The 24,431-nt window shown below is 39.0% G+C and overlaps 1 protein-coding gene and 1 long non-coding RNA gene across 3 annotated transcripts in view; one reads left to right on the top strand and one right to left on the bottom strand.

Annotated features, from left to right (window-relative positions):
• LOC132648584 (uncharacterized) overlaps positions 1 to 17,943 on the bottom strand; it is a 35,209-nt gene extending 17,266 nt beyond the window's left edge. The window contains exon 1 of the long non-coding RNA XR_009587014.1: positions 17,811 to 17,943. This is a non-coding gene — a long non-coding RNA (uncharacterized LOC132648584). The remainder of the gene's footprint in view (positions 1 to 17,810) is intronic.
• A 78-nt stretch (positions 17,944 to 18,021) lies between these two features.
• The window catches only part of Htr1f (5-hydroxytryptamine receptor 1F), a 137,170-nt gene continuing 130,760 nt past the window's right edge, over positions 18,022 to 24,431 (top strand). For both annotated transcript variants that reach the window (XM_060370618.1, XM_060370619.1), the window contains exon 1: positions 18,022 to 18,240. The gene's annotated coding sequence lies outside the window, so the exon portion shown is untranslated. The remainder of the gene's footprint in view (positions 18,241 to 24,431) is intronic.

The following is a 24,431-nucleotide window of genomic DNA, read 5'->3' as shown; positions in this document are numbered from 1 at the left end:
TACAACAAGAAGACAGCTTCTAGAAGGAAGAAAGCCCGAAGAAACATCTGGCACCTCGCTAACCCTGGTTCAGCAACAGCCTAAACAGAAACACAAGACTCCAGTTTCCACTTTCCTCCCCCACCTCCACCTGGCAGACTCCAATATTAGAAAACCCAGAGACAAGCTGCACTAACACGTCATCCTTTTTTTTTTTTTTTTGGCTCCTTGTGCTTTTTCTTGCATGAATGAGCCAACAGAGTAGTATCTACACTAGAAATAGCCCCAAATAAGAGGAAAAGGTATCCAAAACAACAGATGCATGGAGTATGACACACATACACACAAAAAAAGAAAGAAAAAACAAGGAAGATAAAAATAAAAGGCAACATGATATCTACAAGAAATCTTGCTCAATTACTAAATCCAAAGTCTACTTCTAAAATTAGTTCATGATTTCAGAGAAAGCAAATGAGCAGATCAATTAACTATAAACAAACAAACAAACAAACAAAAAGGCAAGCAAACAGACCTAGAACATAGAGAAGAAATCACAAATGCAAAGGAGCAATTCAGGAACAAGGATAATACATTCAGAAAAAAAGAAAAGAAAGGTGCGATTGTGAGTGTGATTTTTTTTTTCAAAAGCCAAGCAGAAATGTTGGAATTGAAAAGCTCAGCTAATCAAATAAAAACACATTGGAAAGTATCCCCAGTAGACAGGCAGAAGACAGAATGCTGGAATGGAAGACAAGGTTGCAGGAAGACTATATTTACAAACCAATAAAAAAAAATTAACAAAAAAGACCATAGTTCCAAAAACCATGAAGCAAGGTTGTAAGTATAAACCTTGAGATTCTATGGTGTAGATGTTGCAACGGGGATTTATTTCTGAAGTCACAGGAAATCTATTTAATGAAATTATAGCAGAATGTTTCCCAAATCTAAAGAAATAAATGGACATTCAAGCCCAAGATGTATTTAAAATCTCAAATACACATTTCCAGAGAAAAACTTCTTCATAACATGTTATTTGTCATTCCAAAACTACAAAACAAAAAAACAATATTAAAAGCTCCAAGAGGAAAATACCAATTCACTTACAATGGCAGCTCCTCACAGTAACTTCAGACCTCGTAGCAGAAGACCTAAAACCCAAGGTTTCCAAGCCCTTAAACTAGGTAACTGCTGACCTAGTTTACTATAATTAGCAGAGTTATCTTTAAAATTAATGGTGAAATAAACATATTTGAAAATAAGCATAGACTAATGCAATTCACAACTATAAAGCCAACACTGCAGAAAATAATTAAATCCTACATCAAAAAAAAAAAAAAAAAGGACATTTTCAAGCACAAGAGCACAAGAAAGAATAAATTTCATTCCAGGAAAAGTGCTAAGAAAAAAAATCAGTAGAGCCCAACTCAGTACACCAGCAGTTCCCTAACCTAACCAGGAATAAACAATAAAGCCAACTGTGATGTTAATTTTTCTGTTGGCTATGGCAGGATACTCTCAACAAGCAAGTTATGAAATAACAGGTTTATTTTACCTCACAGTTTCATACGGACCATCATAGTGGGGGAGGTGTGGCAGCAGGAACTTGGGACCATCGTGGCAGTCAAAAAGCAGACTGATCACATGTTCTCCACAGATGGGAAGCCGAGATGGAAAACAGGAAGTGGGGACTTGTCTATAAAAGTTCAAAGACAGCTTCCAATAGCATACTTCCTCCAGCAAGGCACTGCATCTCCAAGGTTCTCAAATCACATCATCTACTGGGAACCACGCGTTCAAACACAAGATCCAAAGGGAGACACTTATCATTTGAGAAAACTAATAACAAAAATTACAGGAATTAGAAAAGTACTTTCAGTAAAAATTCAATATATAAATAGCCTTAATTCTCCAGTCATACATAAGGTACAGACTACCTGATTGGATTAGAAGCAAAGTCCGCTATTTATTGTCTGTAGCATAACTGTCTTCTGAGAGGAATTATCCAGTAGCTGATAGAAACAGATGCAGAGATCCACAGCCAAATAATAGGTAGAGCACTGGAGTCTTGTGGAAGAGTTAAGAGAAGAATTGAGAGAGCTGAAGGGGTCAAGGATACCACAAGAAGACCTACAGAGTCAACTAATCTAGGCCCATGGGGGCTCACAGAGACTGAACCATCAACCAAAGAGCATGCCTGGGCTGGACCGAGGCCTCCCTACACATATATAGCAGATGTGCAGCTTAGTCATCATGTGGATCCCCTAACAATCGGAACTGGTACTGTCTCTGACCCTGTTGCCTACGTTTGGATTCCTTTCCTCTGCCTGGGCTGCCTTGTCTGGCCTCAGTGGGAGAAGATGCCCCTAATCCAGCTGTGACTTGATGTGCTACTTGGTACCTATGGAGATCCTCTCCTTCTCTGAGAAAAAGGAGAGGGGAGAATGGGAGAAGGAAAGCGTGAGGGTGGTACTGAGAGGAGAAGAGAAAGGGGGGCTGCAATCAGGATGTAATATGAATGAATAAATTAAGAAGAAAAAACACTCCTCAATGTCTATTGTGTTGTTTTTTTACCTCTGCATAACTGAAACTATGCTGCTTTTGATTGTCCATTTCCTCCAGTAAGACAAGTTGTCTTTGTCTCTTAATGTATGCATTTTAGAACATCAAATAACTCACAGTTTATAATTAATAAATATGTTAAGTGTCTGAGTAAATACCAAATGAGAAAATGGTATCGACAAATACATAATAATGTGTTTCTGAGTAAATTCAGTGTACTTACTCTAAGTCTGTACACAAAGGTTTGTTTAATAAGTAAACTGAACTGTATGCTCACTGAAATGTGTGCTCAAATTAAACATATGTCTGTAGAAGGTTTAAAAAGTCAAAATATGGGACCATTTTTCCTAGCATGAGACACATCTGTTCAAAATAGGGTGACTAAAACCCCAGCTACGTCTTAGTGGTAGCTGCCTTGAATGGAAAAGCAAAAATTCCTTCGCCATGAATGGAAAAACAAAGGAAAAAAAAGTCCTCAAATTCAAAGCAATGACCAAGAACCGAGTGGCCTTTATTCTGAAGGGGCTTTCTTAAAAGTAGGAAGAATGTAAGGAATAAAAATATTAAGGAGTTAAGTTCAGAAGAAGCAAAATTCAAGAGCAGACTATGAAACTGATGGAAGTGATACTGTAAAACAAATTGAAGAGGTTGACAAACTTTTCTGTAAGTATTGTAGACAATAGGTATGGAAGGCATTGCAGTTATCCATGGCCTTTTTACGTTTTGCTTATTGTCTTGTTTTTCTGTTGGTATTGGCTTGCTTTTTCTTAGTTATATTGTTCTTAAAACATAAAAAAAAAAATGCAATTACTCTTATGGGCATACAAAAGCAGTCTAGAGGTTCAAAATAGAATTTTACCTGTAAGCAAATTCTCATGTGTGCTTCTCCATTCTATATAGTGTGATTATTTTTCTTGATCTAACTTCATGGGGAACTGGTTAAAAAGAAAGAAATATTTGATTGCATCTTGGAAGAGTTATAAATGTTCTCTATAAATATTGTCTCAGTATCCAACAGGTGATAGTCTCTTAAAGAAGGATTGTAAAATCAATAAACACATCAACAAAGCTAATGTCAACAACGTCAAAATTTACAAGGCTGCCTTATACTTTGAATAGTCATTTTACTTACACATACATTTACATACCCTTTGTCCTAGTTTGATTTCTTTCTTTATTTCTTTTTTTTTTTTTTTTTTGTAGTTTGATTCCTATTCCTCTGATAAACAGCACACAAAGCCACTTGTGAAGGAAAGAGTTTGGCTTAGATGTCCCATCATAATCTGTCACTGAGGTAAGTCAGCTCAAGAACCCAAGCAGAAGGGACACCAACTGTGGAGGGAAGCTGCTTTCCATACTTTGGCCACGTTCCTATACAACCCAGGACCACCTGCTCATGGACAGCACTAGCTACAGTAGGATGGACCTCACATATCAGTCATTAGTCAGGAAAATATCCTATAGACTTTCTCACAGGCAAATCTTATGAGAGCAAATCCCTGTTCTCAAATGACTATAGCTTTCATCCAGCTGTTAAAAAACTAATCAATACTTTGGATTTTTTTTAATTGTCTCATTGGAATACCTTGGCTTGCTGAACTATGCATACCTATCAAATGTTATGTTTCTCATTACATAATATCTTAAAAATCACATTATTTGTATTACATATGATTCAATAATTAAAACCTACCCCAAAACAGAAATTACACAGCTTAATAATACAAATAATATCTAAATTGATGGTGCATATGGGAATTATGCCTTAGATCGAAAACAAAGATAAATTGAAGGTGAAATTATGAAAACAGATTACACATCAACATACCAAACAAAAGCCAGAGTGGATACACCAATATCAGATAAAAAGACCTTAAACTAATAAATATAATAATATTTTAACTGAGTTTGCAGTGACAATACTTTATGGCCAAAGAAGATAGCTTGATGTAAAGTGGTTTATAGGCAAGCATAAAGTTCTGGGTTCAAATCCCGACAACCCATGTAAAAATCCAGACATGTAGCACAGCATCTGTAGTTCCAGAGTCCCTAGGGATATGCAAAATGGAAACAGGAGAATCCTCAAAAGCTCATAGCCTGGAGAAAACAGCAGCTAGCAACAAAGAGACATTTTTCTCAAAGAAGGTAGAAAAGGTGGACAAAAACCCAAGATTGTCTTCTGACCACCACACACGTGCTGTATATTCACAGTCACACACACCAATGCACACGATACATATAACCTTCACACCACCCACATATACACACAACTAAAAATAAAGGAAGGAAGGAAGGAAGGAAGGAAGGAAGGAAGGAAGGAAGGAAGGAAGGAAGAAAGGAAGGAAGGAAGGAAGAGAGGGAGGGAGAGAGAGAGAGAGAAAGAGAGAGAAAGAAAGAAAGAAAGAAAGAAAGAAAGAAGGAAAGAAAGAAAAGACCTGACATGTACAACATAAAGAAATAAAGAAGTTGGAGTAAGTGAAATAAGCTTACACAAAGTACAAATATCAGTGTCTCACCTACATGTGAAATCAAGCATAAACTGTTTCAATAGAGAGAGAACAGAAGATGTAAGTTACTAGAGGCTCAAACTCAGGCTTGAGGTAGATAATTGCTAAATAGTACAGAGCATCAATTTGACGGAATAAGATTTAAGGTTTTTTTTTTTAAGTCTATTGCAAAGTTCGCAGTGTGATGGATATAGATAGCAATACTGCATGATATATTTCCAAATTGCCAAAAGTAAATTTCTAAAATTGTCATCACAGGGGGAAAAAAAGCACTTGAGGTGATGAATATGTTAATTAGCTTGATTTAATACTACATGAAATTCATGAACTATAACATCCCTTTTATGATGCACATACTCAATTATGATTCTGCAATTTAAAATAAACATATTTTGTAAAGGACAGACCATAGCATTGGAGAAAATCTTTGCAAATTGCATAGCCAATGAAAGACTTATATGTAGGCAGTATAAACACACTTGAAATTTAGTAACAAGGGAAGAAATGACACAATTGAAAATGAGCTAAGATCTGGATGATTTTGAATGGTACAGATGTCCAGGGAGCTCATATGCCTTGTCCAAGATGCAGATGTCCAAAAACCAAAATATGCTCATGGTCACGTGTCATCAGAGAAACACAAACCAAAGTACCAATGAAACACCACTAAGATAGATTCTCAAAATACAGACAAGAGATCCAGGTTTGGTGGTACACACTGTTAATTCCAGCACTCCAGAGGCAGAGACAGGTGGAATTCTATGAGTGTGATGCCAAGACTGATCCACAGAGTCAGTTCCAGGAAAATCAAGGCTATGTAGAGAAAGCCTATCTAAAAAGTACAGACAAGAGTGCTTACAAGGATATACAGAAATGGGAGCCTTCGTATTAAATGTAATATAGTGCAATTGATTTTAAAAAAAAAACTTTGATGGCTCCTGAACAGTCTAAATTCAGAGTTACTGTGTGTGAACGGTAATTTCAGCATAAATATATAAACAAAAATATTTCATTATGCAAAAAATTGTGCATACATTTTATTCGTACTAACATACATTATATATACTATTTCTATATTTTATATAGTACTACTAGAAGTAAAAAGCTAGAAACATTTCTATGCCCCTCATTTGATAAATGCCTGAGTAATGTTAGGTATAACCAGAAAGTGGAATAAATAATATTATACAACAAAAAGGAGCGAATTACAGATACATGCCTCATACTGGATAAACCTTAAAATGTGTTAAATGAAAGCAGCTGTTAACAAAGCACTGAAGATGATATCGTTGTGGTTACGTAAACTGTCTGTCATAGGCAAATCTATAGAGATAGAAACTAGATTAACGGTTGCCTGGAACAAGAGAGTAAAGCAGACAGGATAGGGAGTGACTGTCAATAGATCTGGGATTTCTTTCAGGAATGATAAAGATGTTATAAGATCGGCTGTGATGGTGGTCGTATAACAATGAGTATGCTAAAATCCATTGAACTGTGAATTTTAAATGGCTGAGTTTTATAGTATATGAATTATGGCCCAACATATCTGATAAACAAAAAAGCTATAACTGAGATATGAGTGTATTATATCAGTCAAAAAGCAAAGAAATAGGAAATGGGGAAAACAACAACAACAACAACAACAACAAACAAAAACAACAACAACAAACAGCACAATTGGGATGAGGTTAAGCAACCAGAAATTTTAGGTTCTAAGATATTTTTGGAAATTGTATAAATACTAAAAGAGAAACTTTAATGGTGCTTGAGGGTGTGGCTCAATGGTAGCATTCATGAGGATCTCAGTTCAACTCCTGGTACCAAAAAAATACATAATAAACTAGGAATAAAATTAAAATTTGTAACACAGTACCATGTAACAGCTCACCAAGACTTTAAGTAACACCACGGTCATGGGAGATGATGCAACCAGGAAAGTGCTTGCTGTGAAAGCAGAAGAACCTGAGCTGAATCCCAGCATCCCCAGCATCCACACAAAAGCTGGGGGTGCCAGTGCAATCCCAGAACAAAAAGGCAGAGACAAGGGCATCACTGTTATTTCCTGTGATCATTTCTGCCAACCGGTGGTTTTCTACTGAAAGTCTTATAATAACATAATCCCAATTTGACTGCATGAATATTGTTTCTATGGGGTGCAACCATTATAAGTGCTCATCCTTTCTACTTTATATAAAATATTTAACAAATAGCAAACATTTTTCATAGTATACAAAAATATAGAAGAAGTAAACCTGAATACCTGGTTATAAGGGCACGCATCCAGTTTCATAGTGGCAATGGCCATTAAGAAAACAAAATTCCAGAGCAATGAAAAATAAAAACAGATGTACAGGAAAGTCAAGGTTAATAGAAGAAAGGGTGAGGGGGAAAATGAAAGATATGCACTTGAGAGAAATTAATTCTTTGTTCTTCTGTCAGTTTTAAAATGGACACTAAAAATGAAAAACTGACATATAAACTCTATATCTGGTAATGTCATACCATAGTACATTATAGTACATAATAATACATAATTATAATCCAACATTTGCCTCTTTTATAAAGAGTTCCTCCTTTATGTTTGACAGATTAATGAAATATTTATTTCTGTGCATTTGTCCAGAACACTCCTGCCAAAATGGCAGTCAAGAAATGAAATGGCATTAAGCTTAAAGGAATAAACTAACAGAGGAGCAGATATAACATATACATGTTTTCTGGTGTGTGGAAAATGTATGCAATAAAAGAAAAGAGATAAATGAGTGGTAGGCAGACCCTTGATGTCCAAGAGATGCTTGTCACTAGAAGGTGCAAGGCATTCTAACGGGCAAAAGAAGCATTTGACCAAAATTATCTTACCAGTAATTCTTAGACACGTAATGGAAGAGGGTGGCTAGGTTCTGTCACATTTCTCGTAGACAGACTTTCCCACCCTTACTCCAATAGAACTTTCAGGATTATACTTTTTAAATATTATTCTACGTAATAATGAAAACCGGCATCTGCAGTTGCATTACCCCTGACTATTCTCAGAAGGCTTCCTGGAAAGGAACCGAAAAATCTTCTCTGTGGTTAATTCAAGCCCCAGAGTGGATATTCTTTCTCTAGATAGGATACCTCACGTGATAGAGTAATGTTTCAGCAAAGCCACTTGTAGGAAGAAACATCTCGAAAAATTGGCTTATGTGCCACCTTTCTGGAGACTAATGGGCATCCAGGAACACCAGGTATTGGAAGACATCTATAAGGTGTAAAGTAGAAAGCCTCAGTAGGGGATGATAAGAAGGGCTACTTTACACAGTACCATTGAATGACACAAGAAATGTTGAACAACTTCTATTCATGAGCTAAATGTCATTTGTTGGAGAATAGTAGATGATGGATTTCATTGAATTTGCAATTTAAATATATGTACATTTGCTTATGCATTAATCTCAACAATTATACCACATCTTGTGATTAGGCAAATTACTAATGGCAAATAAAATGGCCTCTTAAAGCAGTGCAGAATCTATGGGAAAAGCAGTGAATGCACAGTCCCCTCCCTACGCACGCCCTAATTGCAATGCAATGAAATGGGTCTAATCTTAAAGCATTATTTAAGAAAAGTTTAAATATCTAGCAGAGTCTAGTTCCCAAAGCAGCATCAATATTTTCAAAACAAAGTCACTAATACAAGTGCAAATGCACATGTATATTCCCCAAAGTAAGAGAGGAGAAAAACTGTGACTAAAACCTGTTTAGAGATTTTCTCCTTAAAATTATATATGAACCCTGTTTCAATGGCCACTCATTAAACATTCATTGTAGGACACTAGTTGTATCAATGGAGCTTACTCCTGGTGACCTACAATGGCAGTGAGTTCTATTCTCCATCTGGAGCTGTTACTGGGAAGATAAATTCTCTGGTGGTTCAAGTAGAATGGTCCCCAAAGACTCTTGTTTGAATGCTTGCACTATTAAAAGGTGTGGCCTTGCTGGAGGAGGTGTTGTCTTGTTGGAGGAGGTGTGGCCTAGTTGGAGGAACTGTGTCACTGTGGAAGTCAGCTTTGAGGTCTCATATGCTCAGGCTATGCCCATTGTGGAACACAGTCTCTCCTTGCTACCTGCTGATCAGGATGGAGAACTCTCAGCTCCTTCTCTGGCAAAATGTCTGCCTGCACACCTCCATGTTTCCCACCATGATCATAATGCAATAAACCTCTGAAACTGTAAGCCAGCCCCAATTAAATGTTTTTCTTTATAGGAGTTGCCGTGGTCATGGTGTCTCTTCACAGCAATAAAACCCTAACACAGTGGTTAAAGAATTAATGACTGGTACAGTTAGCTAGGGGCTGCGCTGTCTTTCTGGGAAACTTTGCCAAGGCCACCATCTATGACATCTCCAAGACTTACAGCTACCTGATCCCCAGCCTCTAGAAGGAGACAGTGTTCAACCACGTCTCCTTATCAGAAATTCACTGACCATTTTATGAAAACCCATACTAGAGTCTGGACCCAGGCTCCAGCAGTGGCTATCATATAAGGGTTTTTACAATGAAAAAATAAAGTGAATTAAGTCAGTGAAGAAGAAGGTAGAAGGAGGAAGAAGAAGGAAGAGAGGAAGAGGAAGAAGAAGAAAAGTGGAAGAGAAAGAAAGAAAGAAAGAAAGAGAAGAAACATGGGCATTTGAATAAGTTTCATTAAAAGCCTTAATGAATTGCACTTAATTAAGCAATAGCAATACATCAAGAGCTGTGTGAAGCCATTAATTTGTCACATTTCACATTCATGAGCAGCGACTGTATGGAGATATGGTCAACATTATTATTTTTTTAAATAATCACAGATTCTTTTTCCAGCAAGTACATACATTATTTTCTTAAATACTAAAGATTCTTAACAAATCTGTGCCATATTAAACACTTAGAATCTTATTTTAAACTTATTTTCATCCCCCAGTAAAATTCCGTAACTAGAATCATTGCACTCAAGCCTATTTACATATGTTACTATGAGTCGGCAGTGAGTCAGCACCTAGTGTCTCATTTACCTTGACTTTTAAAATCAATTTTGTGTTTATTGGCCTTATCTGACCATATCTGTGTAGAAAAGCTTTTTAGGAAGGCAAGGAGGATAAAAATTTGTTCATGTTAAATAGATAATGTTTTATTATTTTTACTTTTCATCATACTCTAATTGATAAAGTACCTGCTGATAGAAATGGATGCATTAGATCCGGATAGAGCCGCAGCCCTGCATTGGCTTGCCATGGAGAAAACACTTCCAGCTTCAAATTTCCTTCTCATGGTGATAGTGGGAAAAAAAATGGTGACCTCAAAGATACCTCATTAAGTGCTAAAACTTGCTATTTTTCATCCAAAAAATTTTGATTCATACACTTTCATATCTTATTCTTTGTATCACTCCATAAACTATATTTCTTCAGACACAAGGTAGTTCCTAGAGGTAGATGCAACTGACTTGTTCTGATGTTAAATTTTGGTAATTGAAATTGGAAGACATTTGATCCCTTCTTTAAATTGTTGAACAGGTTAGTGAATAGATGCAATTAAGAGTCAAATTCAAGCCTTTTTTTTTTCTGCCATTTCTTCTGTTTGCTTCTTTTTAATACAAAGTCTGGTGAAAATATCCCACCTTGGGTTGGCATTTAATATGTATAATGAGGACCAATCTAATATTTTTTATCCTCCTGCTTAAATCTCACACATATTTAGGTTGCAGGCATGCATCACTACATTTGACTAGCTAATTCCACTTTAATGCAAGTTCCTTCAAAGCTTTTATGTTTAATTTTCTTAAGAATATCAAGATAGACCATTATAATGGCAATATACAGGAGACCCACATAATAGTTAAACTAAATGGAGAAAGTAAAAACTGTTTCTAGTAAAATCAATAAAATAAGTATGTCCACTCTCTTCCTGGTCACACAGTATTAACTTAGTTTAGAGTAGTAAGCCAAGTAAGTAACAATAAAAGGAAATGCAAATGGGAAGAAAAAAATAAAAAATCTTTATCTCGAGATGACGTGATTCTATGCATAAAAGACCCTAAAGATCCCTCTCTATAGATGATAAATACTTTTAGCAAAGTAACAGGATATAAAATTAACATGAAAAAATCAGTAGCCTCCTTGTAGGCAAATCACCAACATACTAAGAAATAAATCAAGGAAGCAAAACCATTTTGTAATAGTATCCAAAATTTAAATATATTGTAATAAATCTAACTAAATAAAGTGAAAGACATACTATAAAAATATTAAAACAATAAAAAAGAAACTGAAGAAGATAATAGAAGAAGGAAAGGACCACAATTCTCTGGGATTGGAAGGATTAATATTGCAAAAGTGGCAATATTAATGCTACCAAAAGCATCTACAAACTCAGTGCAGTCTCTATCAAAATTCCAATGCAATTCTGCATAGAATTTGAAAAAGAATCTTAAGCATCATGAGAAAATCAAAATATGGGATAGCAAATAAAAGAAAAGAAACTTGAACAACAACAAATGTTAGTGGTTATCATTATGCCATATTTAAGTTATACTACAGAGCTGAAATAAAATAATAAAAAAAAAAACAGCATCAATCTGGCATAAAAACAGAGCCATTAATCAAGGAACTATAATTTAGGACTCACATTCTTAAAACCACCTGATTTTTGACAAAGGAGCCAACACATTGGGAAAAAAGACAGTATCTTCTTCAAAGATGCTGGTCAAACTGGATAACTCCATGTAAAAAAATGAAACTTGATTCTTCTGTCTCACCCAGAGTTTTCTTGGATCAAGGACCTTATCATAGGACCTGATACCCCATGTCTGAAAGGAGAGTTTTTTTAATGTTCAGAATCGTTAGCCATTGAAGACATGCAAATTAAAACTACATTGAGATTTTCTCTCACCCCAGTCAGATGACAAAGTTTAAAAAAAAATAGTAATAATAACAAATTCTGGCATAGATGTGGGGAAAGGAGAACACTTATTCTCTGCCAGTGGAAGTGAAAACAAGGGCAGCCATTATGGACATCATCATGAATTTTTCCTAAAAAGCTAATACTAAATATAGCTGTATGACTAACTATATGATTCAGCTATGACTCATATATATACATATATACATTATATATGTGAGTTTATACTCTACTTTAGATACCTGCACAACTATGTTCATTGTTGCTCTATTCACGATATCCAGGAAATAGAAACAGCCTAGAAGTCCATCAACTGATGGTTGCATAAAGAAAATATGGTCTAGATAAACAACTGATTATTTTTAAGATTTTCAGACTGAATGAGGTATCCCAGAAGCAGAAGGACACACATAATATATACTCACTAATTAATGAATATTAGACATATAATATAGGATAAACATACTAAAATCTGTACACATAAAGAAGCTAAGCAAGAAAGGGAACCCTGCACAAGATGATCAGCCCTCACTCAGAAAGGCAAACAGGATGGACATCGGAAGAGGGAGAAAACAGGGAACAGGACAAGAGCCTACCACAGAGGTCCTTTAAAAGACTGTACCCAGCACGGTATCAAAGCAGATGCTGAGACTCATAGTCAAACCTTAGGCAGAGTGCAGGGACTCTTATGAAAGAAGTGGGAGAGAGAAAGTCCTGGAGGGGACAAGAGCTCCCCAAGGAGAGCAACAGAACCAAAATTTCTGGGCACAGGGGTCTTTTCCATTCATGGAGATAACCTAGAACCCCTGCACAGATGTAGCCCATGGCAGATCAGCCTCTAAGTAGGTATCCTAGTAAGGGGAACAGGGACTGTCTCTGACATGAACTCAGTGGCTGGCTCTTTGATCACCTCCCCCAGATGGAGGAGCAGCCTTACCAGGCCACAGAAGAAGACAATGAAGCCAGTCCTGATGAAATCTGATAGGCTAGTGTCAGAGGGAAGGGGAGGAGGACCTCCCCTATCAGTGGACTTGGGGAGTGGCATGGGAGGAGATGAGGGAGAGAGGGTGGGGTTGGGAGGGAGTCAGGGAGGGAGGAGATTACAACTGGGATACAAAGTGAATAAACTGTAATTTATTTTAAAAATTAAATTAATTAAAAATTGAAAAAAGAATTTAAAAATTATGAAATTCATAGGTAAATGGACAGGATGGAAACAATCATTCTGAGTGAGGTAACCCACACCAGACCCAGAAGAAAAATATCACATTTTCTCTCAACACCTATAGGTGTTGGTTTTGAATCTTCAGATATGTGTGTTTCTTTTAAAATGCCCACAGAGGTCAAGAAATTGCTAAGGCATCATGTTGAGGCTTTTTCAATGGCAAAGTAATAGCACATGCTGATGTAAAGGATTTAACGGGGAATAATGGAACAGGAAGAGTTAAATTGTGCTGAGAAGGGAGGTCAGAGTACAAGGAAGAGTCTGAGGAGGGATAAATAACACTAACAACATTTTTTTAATTGTGAAAAAAACCCTCCCTAAAATACACACACAACAGACACACATACATGCACACAAATTCACACACAAAGAGTTAAAATGGATTTACACTATAACAGGGCAACAATGCTCCTATTAGACATCAGATGCTAACTAACAATAATAAAAAATAAAAAATAAACAGTTCCAGGAATGGATTACTTCTTTTAGAATAGTTGCCTTAGTGACGTTCCATAGACCCCTAAACATTGACATTGCCACTGCCACTGCCCTTGGTTATAACTCCTACTCAAACCTGGCCTAGGCTGAGGATTCCCCTTTATGGAGTCATAAAACTTGGAGAAATCAAGCTGGTACTCACTTGGAAGCTCCACCCACACTGGCTACTTTTTATAGAGCTACAAGGTGCTGTGCGCATTACCAAAGGAGAGAAGTAACCATCAATCATACCCATCTGTAAACCTTGAAGGCTACACTAATGACTGACCTGGAAAAAATGTCCAGAAATGCTATAGTGACACAACCACTTTCTCATTGGATTTAAGTGCCACTTCACAAAATGAAACCCACACCTGGCACCAAGGAATGTGGCTACACAGTCCATGGGCCCTAAGGGACAAACTACTGCTATTATTTTACTAAATTCATATAGTATTAAGCCAACTCCTCAAGACTTATTGTTATATCCATAAATCAACTTTCTTAACCCTTACCTGAGAAGCTTCTATTTTCAGTACAAATAATCATTCCTAGACAAGGTGAAGAAAATAAAAACTGCAGAATGTTCAATACTAAATGGAACATATATTCTACACCTCTTTCTCCCAAGGTTCAGAGACCATTGCAGAAGAGGAGGCAGAAAAAGTTTAAGAGCTGTGAATGGTGGGTAACTATAATGAACAAGTATCTTCTGGACAAAGCAATGCAGGTGTGCCTGTGAACTCATCGTGGCTTCCACAACATGAACAAAACAAGTGCAAGCCCAAGGCAGACGAAACCCCAACAGGAAGGTGGGGTGTGAGCATGGAATCCTACCCATGGCCATGATGTTATTGGCAATTGTTAGCTGCTAGGAGAGAGAACAAAGGTTCTAAGAGCTTAGCCACTAATAAGTCAATGATGCTCCAATAGAAGATCACACATCCATGAATATTTGGGCATTATGAATCTGGTCTCAATGGGTAAAAAAGAAGAAAAATGGTTGTGTGGGTAGGGAAGATGGGTGTGGATCAGGAAAGAGTGGAGTAAGTAAAATCAAAATTGTATGAAATTCTAAAAGAACTAGTACCATTTTAAAAAGACTCTGTTACCTGCCTTTGGATACCTTTCCCTAGCTCAGCTGCCTTGCTGGCCTCATTGTGAGAGGATGTGCTTAGTCCTGCTGTGACTTGATGTGCCAAGATCAGAGAAGGGGAGGGAGGAAAGAGAGGGAGGGATGTGAGAATGAAACTGGAAGAGGGAGTGGACTTAGATCAGGCTGTAAATTGATTAAATAAATTAATGGAAAAAAACTATTTTCTTAAGAATGTTGAGAAAGAATTGTGGCTACAGGTCAGAAATTGTGCTGATGTCTCTATACATTTTGCTCTCTACTGGTCTGCTTAATGTTAAAGGTGAGCTACCTATGTTTTAATTGGCCACAGTGACAGATATGGAAGCATCCTCTTGACCCATCTTTCCCTGTAGAAGGCATGAATTTGTCTACCATGGAAAGTGTAGTGATTGATACCATGAACCAGTCCAGCTCACAAACCCGAAGTTTTGGTCAGGAAAATATTATCCATTTCTGAAAAGGTTCTATCACTTAAGCCTACTCTGTCTGTGCTAATTGTGCCTGGATTTTACAGTTATCTCATGGTTGCAGTCAGATTAATTGAAAGGAATGACAGAGCTTTAACTTAGCTTTAAATTGAGATCAATATTACTAAAATAGTGCAATCTGGCCTTGGTGAAAATCTCCCTCTGGCAAAAGATCAAGAGATCATGTGTTACTCAAAAGATATATGACCCTCACTACATGTTTAAGATTAAAAATAAACAATAATGGCTTCTGTAGGAGTGTGATTTGATTTTTGGATCTATAGCCTTACTATGTCTCTCCGGTTAGCTTCAAACTTATCTCCCACTTACCTTCAACTCCCAGGCCCAAGGCTATAGGCATAGATCCACATACCTTGGCAAATTGTACTTATGGAAGTTTGGTCATTGATTTCTTCCAGTGGTGGATACAGAATCTAGGTCCTTGCATTCTGCTAACTGAGATAGCTTGTTAGCCTTTGATGCCTTGCATACACCTTCAAAAGTAACTTGCTTCCAGAAGTGGGGACAAGGGAAGTCACCATGTTAGTTGAAACAAAGGAGACTCAGAAAGACAGATATCACACATTAGGTCTATGAATTTAAAAGATGAAAGTCTGGAAAGGAAAAAGGACATGCCTTGGAAAAGAAAGGGGATTCACGAGACACATGAGAGGATTGACAATGTAGCAGATAATAGTGGATATACATACAATCAGAGCATTTTATAGACGTGTATGAAATATATACAGAAGCCCATTATTTTGTAGAATTAGTATACGCCAATAAAAGCATCTGTTTAGAATGACAGAATTTGTAAAATGACCTTGCTTGCAGTCCTGAACTTAAAAACGGGTTCTGATGAGATTTTCATGAAGACCCAGGCCTCCCAGTGTAGTTCAGTATCTGCTGAAGCAATCTAAGGAGCTCCTGCTACCTTATCTTCCATTCACCCAGAGAAAACTTGCTGAGGGCTAGGATGCTGTCCTGACTGCTGGCTTAAGTATCTGTGCACTGAATAACAATGGAATCCCTCTAGGGCACCAGGTCCTACTGCAGTGTGCCAGGTGCGTTTCCATCACAGAACACAAGCATATTCATTTCTTGCAGTAGCAGCAATGGAGCATCTGAAAACTTAGATCCCTTTTGTCATTACAGGTACAAACCCCTTCACTTAATACAGTCTGTCCCCGTAGGATTGTTAATCGAGTTGTTGTTTCCAATCGTACAAGCCCAAGTGTGTCATCTATAAATATGCTTAAACCTGATGTCTCCAACTCTTCACATTTCAAGCTGGTTCCTATTACATTCTTAAACTGAAGGACAAAACCTATTTGATTTGTACATTTTCAGAATATCTTTGTATCTCTTGAGGGCAATGTCACTACAGAAACTGCAGAAGTCAAAGACATCCTTAATCTGCTCGTTGAGGTGGTATAACCTTGGACTTTATAGCTGTCACTGACAAGATTTGTTGTACAATATGCTGGAGGTAAAACCAAGATGGTCGTGGGAAATGACTGCGTCCTGCTCTGCGTGGTATAAATCTCCACTTCCTCTGGAATTCTTTCCACTCTGTTTCCTAAATAAGTAGCCATATATTTACAATGGCACATGCCTATAAGGGACAGGGATTAGAACTGTGCAATTCACAACACAGTGAAATGAGCCTTAAGAAAAATATGAAGGAATAAAAATGTGAAATACATACTAACATTGATCTGAAATCGCCACAACTCAGCTAACATTTACTGAGTACTGAGCGCCAGGCGTTCTGCCTATAGACAGCATCTCATTTAAATTTATGATGCCAGGGTACAAAGTTGGCGTCACCAACAGAAGGAACATGGGCTGGAAAACAGGCTTGGTTTATAAGGCATACTTCTAAAAATTCACTTTAGATGATAGGAAGTGCTGGCATGTGAGAGAGCAGAAAGTATTAGATCTCTGTGATAGGATTTTCCCAGAAAAAGATAAATCTACAGCCAGCCCCAGGATGCAACTCTATCCCAGTTGGGTCCACTAATGGACAGTGGGTGCAGCTCTGCCCAAGAAAAGTCTGTCCTTTATCTGCTGCCTGCTTAAACCCTGCAAAATGTCTACCTTCCAAGAAACAGTCACATTCCAAGGTCAGGCAATACAGGTAGGCTGATGAACCCCCTGTAAAGGGCTATGAAACACGAGTCTGGAAGAAAAAACATGAAACAGACAAACAACAGCAAAGGTCAAATACCCTTTCAAGGTCACATCACGGGGAAAAAGCAGTAGAGCTGTATTCCAAGACGTTTTTGGCATAAACCACCTGAGCTACTTTAGAAAAAAAAAATAAAAAAAAAACACTGAATAAGCCTTGAATTCAGTGCCTTACCTCCTGTCTTCCTTCCTTTGCCCCCAACTCCAATTCTTTTTCAAGAAATGCCTACTTTGTAAAATTGTGGGTAAAGAATAAGGCTAACAGTAAGGTAAACAGTAGACTGATGCCTAATAGGTAAGGCTCATCTGACCCTCACTTTATTTCTGTCTATCCAAAGAGGTTTTTAAACGTACGCCTAGAAAGGAGTCCGTCCAGCGATGAAAAGTTAAGGGAAACAAGATCGTTTTCTTTAAGCTGTTCGCAGAAAGGTGGTGCGTGACATTTCCAGATTCCGTGAACAGATAATCTCCAAGGTATCAGTGGAGTTAAAGGGACGGGACTTTTCCCTCCCCCTCCCTTCTCCAAGCATCAGTCCAGGGGGAGGGAGGGGACGAAAGGAGAGACTGGGAGGAGGAAAAGTGGAAGAAGCTAGAAGAGACGGGCGCTGAGGGGAGCCCCGGGGGCGTCGGCCCTCTGGCGAACTGGCATCTGGAACCCGTCCTGGAGCTGCGCCCCAAGCTGCAGCGCGCAGTCAGCTCGCCGCCCAAGAACAGCCGGGACGCACCTCTGTCGCCAGGGCAAGATCGCTGGGGCTGGGGACCAGAGCCCCTGAGCTTCGCTCTGGTGAGTAGGCAGAGCTGCCCTGGGCACCAGAGAGCGCGCAGCGGGCGTCAGGAGGTGCGCGGATGGAGAAGGCTGCGCGGCGGGAGCCTGGAAAGCCCTAGGGTCGGGCCGGGAGGCGGAGGGGGCGGGGGTGACAATTCCTTCCCCTTGCTACTTGGATGGAACCGCGCAAAACTGAAGCTCGTAGCCTGCTTCCCTAGGGCTAACTTTGGGGAACAGGCAGGATCTTGGGTGGAGCAGGTGGTCTCCCTTGCGCGTAGGGACCTAGTCCCAGACCCTGGGGAGAGGTGTGGGTTCCAGATGGTGACGCCAACACCCATGGTAGGGTGCAGGTGCCGAGAGCTTGCCAAGGGTAGAGGCTAGGATGTTCAGAAACCGGACTAGAGGACGGGAGTGTCATCGGATCCATCACTGGGTCATATCTGGAGATGATCAAACAGAAAATGATAAGATCTGTGTAGGAGTTCGGAAGGGTGTAGACGAGGAAGTACTGGTAGTTTTCCAACTTTACCTCCCTTGGGTCTGTATCCATGAAGTAGAGCTCCAAGCAGACCCTCCCCTCCCCTCAACAAACTCCCTAGCTGTGGAGGGGGCTTGCCTAAGAAAGGTTTGTTGGTCTCTTCTTGGCAAAGAAAAGGTAGGGTGGCAGAATGAGGGGCCATGTTCCTGTTCCCAGTGCTTGCGCCCTAAAGGGGCTGAAAGAACCTCAGCTGCATGTCAAAAGTGAAGGAATGACATGGGAGGATGAGGGCCTTGCATGCGTACAGAGCTTGGCATTTGGACTGCCTTCAGTACTGAATTTGGTTTGGCCACAGGGGAGGATCGTAGCAGACACGCACTGCCATGCATTTGAGGAAAACAGTGAGATACTGACTTCGTTTTTTTTTTTCCTGTAGTGATTAATACAAGATGACGTGTGACCATCACCTAGATAGGATCGATAGTATTTTGTTCAAGGTTGCCAGATTCAAATGAGCTAAACACTGTGAACATAACTTTTATAGATGGCTTTCCTGATTGTTTCATAACTGTTCTTACTGTATGTAGTTTATTATAAATAAAGACCATATGCATGGGCGGGGGGGGGGGGGAGAAGAAGACAAGCAGGCAGCCTTCCCGGCCCTCTCTCAAGTTTTTCTGGAGGACCCAGGTAAATGACATTCAACTCCATTTTAGAGGGAACTAGTGCCCAGACCCCCCCCAAAAAAAAAACAATCATATGTTTTCAAATGAATTTTGTTTCTATTCCATTTACATACACATCTGTGAATTTAGATTTGGTGATCAACAATATAGTGATATTTGCATTTGATTTGCACTAAATGTCTGTTTATGGGGAGACAGACTGAATTTGGCTGTCTTCCACTGAAAGAACGACAGTACCAAACAGCCGAAGGAGACTGAGGAAACACCCCTTTTCTGTGGCTTTCAATTATTACTCCTCCTCTCTCCCCGACTCTGTAAACTTAACAGCAAATTATAATGTCATCAATTCTGTTTTTTTTCTCATAAGACAAAGAAAGTAATTCTTATGGGTCCATCCCATTCAAACCTACTCAAGGTCAGTTCCAGAAGGAAAATTGTTATTCTCTGAATTCATTCAAAGGTGATCTACTCATCTTCTTGTAGGGTGTTCTTCAAAGCATGAAGATGCTTCAGGACAAATGTCTCTGCCTGGTATTAGTCACGAGTTTCCAGATGTGCCAAGTCACTTACTTTCTCACTCCTTAGTTAATATGTGTCGTTTGTTCAAGCTTCATTCACTTAGGCTTATTGCAGAGCTAGTGGCTGTGTGTTTGACAGAAGGTGTTCCACTCTGACAGCAAACCAAGGGCTTTGTTTATTAGCATGAAGACCTGAGGAACAGTGCAGTATTTGCCTCTTGCCCCCTCAGGAAGCCACCGTGCAGCACATTGTACAGGCTCCTTTAATTCTTTAAAGGAAATAAAAACATTCAACTGCTTTTTTAGAAGTTCTTAGATACATTGTTCTTATAAATGTTATCACAGAACTGCTGATCATAGCAGTTCATCTCTTTAAGGAAATGTGTTGTTTTCACTTAAACTTTGGCACACACAGTTTTTCATAGGCTTCCAAGATTATAACATCTTCATTGAAAGTTAAGATATAAAAAGTTTCTTCTAGTAAATATGATCTCTTTTAACATGATTAGCTATTACTGAAACATTTGTAAGAATGTTTGAAGGACAGTTTCTAGCATATTACTACTAAAGAAGCAATGTAAAACAAGTGGGACATGATTTTTTTCATTTATTTTACGTGCATGGGAGTCTGTTTCTACAGAGGCCAGGAAAGGGCGTTGGATCCCCCGGGACTAGACTGACATATGGTTGTGAGCTGCCTGTAGGTGTTGGAAATTGAACCGTAAGTCCTCTCAAAGTGTTCTTAACTGCTGAGACATTCCTCCAGTCCCTGAACACAATATTTTTAAATCGATGGCAGGATCCTCTTATTCATCATTAAGTTCATAAGTGGGAGGGATGCTTTTTAAGCACAGAAAATGTGATATAGTGGTTGCTACCAGATCGAGTGATCCCTAAGGTGGTATCTGTAGTCATCCAGCACAGACCTACCTAGAACCTTAGCCCCTGTGCTAAAAATGATCCATCCACTTGAAATTGTAACAAGAAATGTTTCAGAGCTGAGGGAGGCACATAAGTAGGCCAAAAATGACATCAACAAGTACACTTGAGTGTTTGAAAGCTGAGGCTGTTTGGATGATAACCTCCCCCTTCCTTCAGGATCTTATCTTCTCGGAGCTGTGATCTGTAACCTTTTAACACACAGTGTGGAATGTCTTTTTGTGTCTATGTGTGTGGGAAGAAATAAAGTTGTCTTGTTTTATTGTTTTTGTGTTTGTTTTTGTCTGCAGCAGGAAGTGTTTTACCAGGATACCCTGGCTGTGTCAGAAAGCTCATCTGTGGGAGACAGAACCTAAAAGGAGGTTGTCAGCTTGTCACGGTTGCTTAGCATAGTCTTCGGCCAGTGGTGACAACAAAAAATGGTGAGAAGCAGTGTAGTGTTTAGATGTATTTGGAGGAAAAGGAGGCAGGAATTGACAGAGTCATATGATTGGTGACGGAAGGAAAAGAATCACAGTTCGTGGCTAGGTTTACAGGTAAAGCATCTGGGAAAATTCAGTTGTCACTGGGCAGCATGAGAGACTGTCAGGGACAAGTCAGTTCCATGCAGCTTATTAAACATCTAGACAAAGGTTTCATGGGTATGGCTGGGACAGAACTCAGGGAAAGAGTTAGAGTTGGAGACGAAAATGTGAGTCACTCATACATAAATTACATTCAAAACACTGGGGTTTGCCTGGGGTAGGGGGGTGGAACGAGAAGACTATATGTTTAGAGGACCACGCAATCTAAAATAGTCCAATATATGAATATTGAAGACCGTAGGAGCAAGGAAAGGAAACTGGGGAATAGTAATCAAAGAAATCAGGAGAAGTACAGAAGGGCGTTGGACCAGAAACATCAAAAGAAAGAGTATGTTAAGAAGGAAGAAAGTTATTAGCTATGTCCACGGTTGCTGAAGGGTTCAGTGATGTGAGGACAAATAATTATTTCAGAATGTAAATGACCCTCGGGTTAGTCAGCTTTCCATGGCTGTATCAAACTGCCTGAGAGAAATCAATTTTCAGAGGTCTCGGTCCATGATAACTGGGCCCCGTTGCTTTGGGCCTGTGATGGCTCAGTGCATCCCTGGGGTGGGAGCCCTTCTGGTAATGCGGAAACAGACAGGAAAAGAGGTAGGATGCCAACATCCCGTTCCAGGAAGGGCACACTTCTACTAACCCGATTCCTTCTCTGCCTGCCTTCTCAAGGTTGTGCCGCCTCCCACGCTGGGGACATTCGAGATTAAAACTGTATCTCAGCTGACACCGGATGGCTTTGAGCTCAAGCCTAATGCATAAAGAGCTCGTGCTCAGGCTAGGGTACACAGGGAGAGTAGCTTTGAAAATATTCTCTTTCCAAGTCCACTGATAGGGGGGACCTCCTCCCCATTCATCTGATCCTGTTTTATCAGGTATCTTCAGGACTGGCTGCAAAGCCCTCCTCTGTGGCCTAACAGGACTGCTCCTCCCTTCGGGGGTGGGGAGACCAAAGAGCCAGTGGAGATGAGGGAGGGAGGGAGGGAGGGACTGAGAGGGAATGAGGGATCGGGACACGGCTGGGATACAGAGTTAATAAAATGTAACTGATAAAAATAATAATAATAATAAAATCAAAAAAAGAAAGATTAAAAAAAAGAAAATATTCTCACACTCCTACTTTTTATTTTGTTTAATTTTTAAGAACTTCATATATGAGTACTGTTTACATTATTTCCACTGTCTTCTCTCCCTTTCCTCCTACAGTACTTACAGAAATGTTCATATGAGTCATTTCAGTCAAAATTATGATGATGATGGTGATAATGATGATTAAATATTGATTCATAACATTCAACAAAAATTATAAACCTACTGGTTCTAATTCAGGAATTCTCCTTTGGCATGCGGTTGTATTTAGGTAAATTAATATTTGTTCAAAGTTAAGCAAACAATTGAAAGAACATAAATGTCTATAAACGAAAAAGCAAAATAAATTATGGATATCCATTCTATGAAAAACCATCCAACTGTTAAAATTAACAAGGCAACATTCCATGTATTAAAATGAAAAGATCTTCCAAGCACATTCAATATGAATAAAAGAAATTCAGACTTATTACTGATTAGCAAAGAAAGATAAGGTTTTACATGAAAATTTGTGTACAAATCATGAACAACAGTGGTTTGGTTGCTTGTAGAGAGAGGAAGTTTGTGTGAGAGCATAACAAGATGACGATCTGGGGAAAGGAGCTCTTGTTTTGGTCTGTTTTGCTTTATCTTGAGTTCTGGGGAGTGAACACAGGGTCTTGCACTTACTAGGCAACCATTCCTCCCCTGAGCAACACTTAATGCCTTTGAATTATAGGCACACCATTACCTATTCAAAACCCTAAATAAAATTTTATGCACAATTCTGAAACATGTCATTTAAAATAATAAGAGGAAAGAAAATATGTGGTGGTGGAAAATGAATACTATTTATAGCACAAATCTTTGAAGAGTTTTCAAAGGGAAGATTAAAGGTAGTTGGAGGAAGCCATGAAGGTTTAGTTTTAAAATGGGAGCTATTAATGCCTAAATTAGGTTACAACAGAAGGAACAACTGACTTTTAAAAAATAATAATAATGAAAGGACAACAGGCAAGAAGATTCCTTTAGCAAGTAGTAGGGGTGGCATTTGTAGGAAAAAGAGCTACCATTGGCTAGGAACATTGAGAAAGGCACTTTCCAGAAACCTTCAGGGCATGTCACATGCCCAGTTCCTTGCCTCCTGGGTCATTTATATAAATTGCTGTGATCAAGGTTCCATAACGCCTCTGCATACGCCTCTCTTCAAGCTTTTTCTTATCCTTGGTTGCTGCTTAGCGGATGGCCCTGTGGGCTCATTAAAGATTTGGTTGGTTTATCAAGTAGCTCCTCCTGTCTCCTTCACCCTCAGCAGGAGTCTGCTGTACTCCAAATCGAGGGGACTAAGCAGTCTCGGTCATGCATCTCCTCACCACTTCCCAGGCCCTGTCAGCTTTATCTGCTAAGCTGTTTTCCTTCTGCTAAGGCTCCCCTCCCTCTCTGTTCTGAGTCCCACAATAATCTTGCTTGAACCTCCTTCTTCATTAGTGATTCCATCGTGTAAGCATATTATTAGCATGGAATTACCCCCGTGCTTAAACCGCTCAGACAAGTAGAGAAGCTTCACATGATACTAAGCCCTTCAGCTACAGTCCTAGCCAGTCTTCTCTTTGTCAGCCAGCTTCAAATGCAGGAAACTAATTCACACTTGTGTCACCATCTTGCTATTAATTTCTTTTCTACACTCCCACCACCTCCACGAAAACTTGTCTCCATGGACTGCTTAATGAAATTTAAGAAAGGGAACCATTGGAGGATTCTCTCATAGGCTCTGAGATTCATCTCTTCCCTTTCAAGCAGAAATGGCGCCATCCTGACTCACTTCCTACACTTGGAGAGATGCTTCTTTCTCTTAGTGCTGGGATTAAAGGCATGCACCACCACTGCCCAGTCTTCTGTGCCTGATTGTATACTTCTGAGGAAGATGACCCAGATGCTGATA

The sequence above is a fragment of the Meriones unguiculatus genome, chromosome 17, assembly GCF_030254825.1.
Source record: "Meriones unguiculatus strain TT.TT164.6M chromosome 17, Bangor_MerUng_6.1, whole genome shotgun sequence".
Lineage (NCBI taxonomy): Eukaryota > Metazoa > Chordata > Mammalia > Rodentia > Muridae > Meriones > Meriones unguiculatus.
This window is presented reverse-complemented; position numbering and strand designations above follow the sequence as displayed.